This window comes from Maylandia zebra, linkage group LG17 (genome assembly GCF_041146795.1).
Source record: "Maylandia zebra isolate NMK-2024a linkage group LG17, Mzebra_GT3a, whole genome shotgun sequence".
NCBI classification, from domain to species: domain Eukaryota; kingdom Metazoa; phylum Chordata; class Actinopteri; order Cichliformes; family Cichlidae; genus Maylandia; species Maylandia zebra.
The window spans coordinates 33,748,060-33,754,502 of NC_135183.1; the positions used below are offsets into that span (position 1 = coordinate 33,748,060).

General features: G+C 41.7%; 1 long non-coding RNA gene across 1 annotated transcript; it reads left to right on the forward strand.

Moving 5' to 3' along the window:
* The first annotated feature begins 4,921 nt into the window (after window positions 1-4,921).
* On the forward strand, window positions 4,922-6,127 carry LOC143413267 (uncharacterized). The gene is made up of 3 exons (XR_013093903.1): window positions 4,922-5,720; window positions 5,806-5,917; window positions 5,998-6,127. It is a non-coding gene; the product is annotated as an uncharacterized LOC143413267 (long non-coding RNA).
* Window positions 6,128-6,443: the final 316 nt, after the last annotated feature.

Genomic DNA, 6,443 nt, shown 5'->3' on the forward strand with positions numbered 1-6,443 from the left:
GCAGATGAACTAATTGATCATCGTGGCACTCATTCTTTTATGTGTAATTGCCTTATTCAACCCACTGCACCTTCACAGGAGCTAAAAAGAAAAACAGAGTCGTCCTTTTTGACTCCGAGTTTTGTGTTCGATCAAACTTTGCAATCAAGGAGGGGGAGAGCATCACGGCAAAGGTTCGCCCTTCTCAGCAGTGAAAATTTGTTGGCCACTCAGCATTCAAGAAGAAAAAAAAGAGTCAGGGCCATAAGGGGCACAGGCTGAGCCACGCAGCCTCCAAACAATGAGGAAAGGATGAATCCATTTGGGATTTCTAATTCTACCAGGCTGTGATTAATCCCATCAGTAAACAAAGCAGAGGTCATCGTGTTTTGGAGAACTCCAATTAGAGAGTAATCAGCGCTAATCAGACAAGCTGCTCACCGGCATCTTGGTGATTTCGGCAGCAAAGGGCTCTCTTGTGAATAGTCTGCCCTCCACATTGAGTACGACCGACCCACACTCTCTGATCCTGTGTTAAGGGAGTGGGTGGCAGATCAAAAAAAAAAAATGGCACTGCTAATTAGCGCTGCCATTTCTTAGCAACTGCATGAGATGCGAGCTTGGGTGGGCTGGCAAAATCTGAGTGTTTTTCAGATATGGTAAGAGTGCTACAAGCCAGCGTGTGCCTGTGGTCGCTGCCTCTAAGGACAGGTGTCCCTCTGCCTCGATAGTTTCTTGGTTGACTAGCTAAACTCTGAGAATAAAAAAGATTAGAGACAGTCATGTGCCTAAAGATCACCAGAGGGCATGGTGCTACAGATGTAAATGAACAGTGACTCACTGTTTTCTCCCAGCAAATCATAAAACTTGCCTTGTATTTGATGCCAGCTTTCAAGGTTAAAGGCCCAGCAAAATGAGATTGTTTGCCAATTGAGGAGACACTTTGCATTTATAGCAAGAGAGTAAAGACAGTATTTCTTGGCAGGACAACCTCATGGTAAAAGCAAGATTTCAGGACATCACTGCTCCCAGCCATGACACAGTCCAGCACGCATCATTTGGAAAAAAAACCCATAAACTGTTGCTATCTTGTGAAGCTAACAAGATATGACATCTTAATTTCTGAGCTTTAGAGGAGCTGTTGGTTTGACCTTGTTACTATTTGACAGAGCTAGGTTAACTGTTGCCTCTATTTCCTGCCTTTTTTTTTTTTTTTTGCAAAACTGAGCTAGTTTGTCGCCTGTAGAAGAAGAGAATTAGTTATTTTCCATGCATAAACGTCCAGCCCTGGAAAAATAAAGCATATGTGAAACTGTCCCAAATTGTAGTTCCTTGAAGTTGACTGACCACTTCATGTTGGCTTCAAAAGTAACTCCATCCCCTCTTGTTAAGTGCCTTTTGAAGGTCCAGATGCCACTTCGGCTCAAACAAGAAAGCAAACAAACTCTGGGGCACCACTAAGAGTCAAAAACAGCTCCAGTAAAATTATTAGTGTGGTTGTTCTCCCAGGTCTTTATCATCCAGTCATCTGCGAAAAATAGGATTTATGACCTTTAGCAATAGAATTTAGCAGGACATCAGCTAGTTACCACCTAAAGATGATACCATGTTCTGACTAAAGCAGCGGTCCCCAACCTTATTTGCACCACGGACTGGTTTATGTCCAACAATATTTTCACAGACCGGCCTTTTAGGGTTTGCGGATAAATACAACAAAATAAAACCAGTACCGGTACCAAAAAAAGAAGATTTATTATTAACACATGGGAAAAGACCCAGGGAAACCAAGTTAATGTTAAAAACCATAAAAAAATAATTATAAACACTGATAAAACCCCGAAAACCATGAATTTCACACGCAAGCCTCAACTATCAACTCATGGACCGGGGGCTGGGGACTGCTGGACTAAAGCATTTCTGAAAAACCTTAACTGCACAGCACTGCTATAACTTTGGACATAAACAAAGATGGAAACTTGAATAGCAGTGATGGTTGGTAGGTTAGTGAAGTTGGGTTGATTTTGTACCTGGTGGCAGGTTTGACTAATAGAAACACGATGTAAGACAAAAGATAAATTGCTCTCAGTAATTCTTCTCGGTAAGGGTGGGCAGAGACAATCCTGTGGAGGAAGAAAACACTGAAAAACAACCAAACTTAAGCTATCTATCTGAAGTGATCCTTCTCCAGCACAAGGTTACTTATAATGTTATTGAATGGTTTAGACTACTAACAAAGAAAACTTCTTGATCCTAAGCTGGATGTCAACACTAAAATCTTTGTCTGCCCAAGACTGCTTCTTTCCTGAAAGCTTTCCAATATTTAGAGTCGCAGTATACACTGTAAGCCCATGGGGTGTTGTGTAAGCTGTAACTGTAAAAAAAAAAAAAATAAAATAGACATGCTTCACATGATTATTGCTATTAAAAAGCCAGAAAGGTAGAGAATGATCACTGATAACTTTGAGTGATGTGTTTCTATTAAGTAAAACAAGACACAACACGTCTTATTCATGCAATCACACACACACTAATACTATCATTTTTTCTGTGCGTAAGCATCTTGTCTAAAATCACACTGTAGCAGTCGCAATTTTGTGGTGTCTTTTTAAGACAACCTAAGTTAATGTTTAGTGATTTTACAAGTATGTGCTACTGCCCTCTGTCGAGTGTGGGAGAAAGTGCTTGGAGATGGACATATGGACTGAGATGAACCTCATATCTTTACCTCCCTAACTCAACGTAACGTTGCGTGATGTATGAACACTGCTCGCTTCATGTATGATAAGACAGCAGCTGTTCCCGGGCCTTGGTGAAGGGTGTGTTTATTAAAAGAACAAGCACTGTGGCATTCCCAGTACTAGTGTGATCATGACTTTTTGACTGTCCTGCTGAGTGTTTCTGCCGCCTCCTCTCAACCACTGAATAAAACCCACGTTACAACATGCACTCACATTCAGATGGCTGCATCGAGGGCAGCTCAATGGTCGGTATCTTGTCCGAACATGCTTTCACATGCAGACTGAAGGAATCAATTTGTTATACATTGGTGCGCCTCGGTCAGCACACCAATGTCGAACACACACACATAATTCTTTTTTGAAGAAGCTCATTTTATAAAAATATCTGTAAATAAAAAAATAAAAAATAAAAAACTTGAACAAAGAAAACCCTCAAATTGTTGCATTTTGAATTATTCTCCTCTTATACCTGTGCTGATATAGTTTTTCTCTGTATGGCAACATCCATTGTTCAGGAGAATAATGCAACGGGTAAAGTGGTGATGTCACTGTTTGGTCTCAACGTGACCGATGCGGGAAGTTTAATGCGTTCACTTTGAAGTTTGAGGCATGACCTTTTGCCAACCAAGCTTGTTAGTATTAGCCAATTACTTTGCACCCTGTTGCTATATTCTAAATAGGATCACTTTAAAAACATCAAAGTAGTCCTTTAAGAGACGAGACTGGTTATTGGTATCTCATGTGCATCAACAGCACATATCTCTTTCCCCCTCATTCTCTCCTTTCTCCTGCCTCTCTCTCCTCTCTCTAGCAGCATGGCTGGTCTGCAGGGAGCCCTAATCAAATAACTTGCAGGCCATAGCAGCTGCCATTTTAGCCATTTCTCTGGAATACACACAGATGCTGGGTGGGTTCCCTTCTGGCCTATCAGACCAAAAACGGTGATATAAGGCCTATACTCATCATTATTTCCTGTCTCAGCTTTGGAGACATTTATAGGCCAAGGAGTGCACTGCAATAATGAGTTTGTGTTTATTGCTAACGTGTTGCCAGTAGAAGTGGCAGATACTAAGTGATTTGCGAGTTTAATTCCTCCACCTGGCCCTCTGATGGCCTATTGTCCCCCCTACGTCCTAATATACATAAATGACATGGTAATGACTCGCACACTGATAATGGCTTCTGTGGGCGGTGATTTGTTATGTCCATTCATACCTCAAGGTTATCTGTGAATCATACTTTTGACTGTGAGCTGCAATAGCTCAACAAAAATCAATACATATTTTTTTGTTGTTTTAGGTTCACCTTCTTCCAGACAAAGTACCATGGTTTTCTTTTTGTCTGGAGACATTGGGGAGATTTCTGATCAATTTTCTTGATGTCATCAGCATGTTAAAATTCCTTTCAAACGCTCGCCGTCTTTGTCCAACTTGCTGCAGTGCTAACTGCTTCCCATACTTCCCATACTGTCTCTCCCCCACATTTCTTCCACATTGCACAGCAAATTTAATTCATTTTCAGTGGTATTCTTGAAAAGTTCTGAGGGAAGAATGAAAGGGTAAAGCCACAAATAATTTGCTGACACAATATTCCAAACCTCTCTTGTTTTGTCACGTTTGCAAAATCCTTTTCTTTTACACAGATGGATTGTTTCGGGGCCAGTCGACTGGGCTTCTTTAAAAGAAAAGAGCACTACGGTGCCCTTTTTTCTTAAAGGATTGATTAAAAAAAACGTAGCCTCCTCCTGGCTAGCACAGCCTCCAATTAGCATCTAGTTAAGCTATTTGGAGTAATGTTACTGTGGAATCTGAAGGCAGTCCGTTGGGGAAGTCTTTCTCGCTGAGGGAAAAAAGGAATCCTTATATCCTCCTTAATTAAAACATGATTTACGCTTAGTCCCAGCTATGAAGCTGCCTTTGATGGTTCTTTTGTCAATTAAAAGTAAGTCCTACGGAAGATTACATAGAACTCATTACAAGCAGGTTATTTTCATGTGCAAGTTCTGGCTTTCAAGTAAGGAGCTGCTGAGTGGGTTACTGCGAGGACACAAAAGGGGAACTCATGAAAAAATGAATGAGATTTCATGCATCTGTGTTGTATAACATTTCTATCAAAAAAAAAAATTCTCCTCTTTTCCCTCTCCCTGTTCATTCTGGGCCCTGTTTCAGGAAGCCGGTTTAGTGGAAAAACTGAGTAAGTATACCCTGAGTTAACGACAACTCTGGGTTTTCGGTTTCACAAAGCGAGTTCAGCTGAAGCCTGAGTGAGTCACTATGACGACACACGCCGTGAAGCTAACCTGCCCCCTAGCAGGTTTACTACAACTAACCCTGACTGTCTCCGCCCCTTTGTCGGAAACCTGACAGTAGGAAGTGTCAGACATGGCGTGTCCCTTCCTTGAAGAGCCAGTAGATCGTGAAGCCCAAATTCTCCGCAGAGCTCTCCGCCGGGAGAGAGTGATCAGAGCGCGTTTGGACATTTTATCATTTCCTGATGATTGTCTGTGCGAACGTTACCGTTTCTCAGCACAATCTATAATTCATTTGAATAACATCCTCAGGCCATATATTACGCATGTGACACATCGCGGACATGCTCTCAGTTCTGTACATATTATTTGTATTGCACTTCGGTTTTTTGCAAACGGGAGCTTTCTGTATAATATTGGTGACGCTGAGCACGTTTCCAAGGCTACCGTCTGTCGGGCAGTCAGGAATGTTACAGTTGCACTGAAACGTCTCCTGTACACGTTTGTGGTGTTCCCCGGTCATAGACCCACAAGATTCATCAAAGAGGGATGCCACAAAATTGCAGGTATCAGGATGACCAAAACTTAATTTATGATGTGGTGATACTTGAACTACTACTTAAATTTTACATTTATTTTCAGGGTTCCCAGGCGTGATTGGCTGTATAGATGGCACTCACATTCCAATCATTGCTCCTTCAGTAAATGAAGGAGACTATGTGAACAGGAAGTCTTTCCACAGCATTAATGTACAGGTACATAGTTCCCTGTAGCATTTCAAACTAACAAATTATTTCATCATAGTAATGGATGCTAATTTGTGTTCTCTGCACTGTGAAGATCATATGTGATGCTGCCAACATTATCACAAATGTGGAAGCCAAGTGGCCAGGCTCTGTCCATGACTCACAAATATTCCGTGAATGTACACTGAGCACAAAATTTGGACATGGTGAGTTGAAAATACTTTAAAATATATAAAGACCAATTGCTTCAGGGACATTTGAACTGAAGTGTATCCTTCTGTCTTAGGAGAGTTCACTGGCTACTTGCTTGGTGATAGGGGGTATCCATGTTTACCCTATTTGCTTACCCCTTACTCTGACCCTGAACCGGGCCCACAGCAGCGATATAATCTGGCTAATTGCAGGACAAGAGCCAGAGTTGAAATGACTATCGGAATGCTTAAGGCCCGGTTCCAGTGCCTGCAAAGACTCAGGGTCACCCCAGAAAGGGCATGTGACATTATTGTGGCATGTGTGATTCTTCACAACATTGCCACAATTAGAGGAGAACACTGTCCTTCTGAACCAAACAGCAGTGATCCAAACCATGAACATCCTGACCCTCCCACGGACATACAAGATGGAAGCGCAGTCAGAGACACCATATGTCACAATCATTTCTTTTGACCCATCACCTCAACATGTTGAAAGAAGAATAAACAGATTTTTTGTTCAACTGGCTTTATTGGTCAC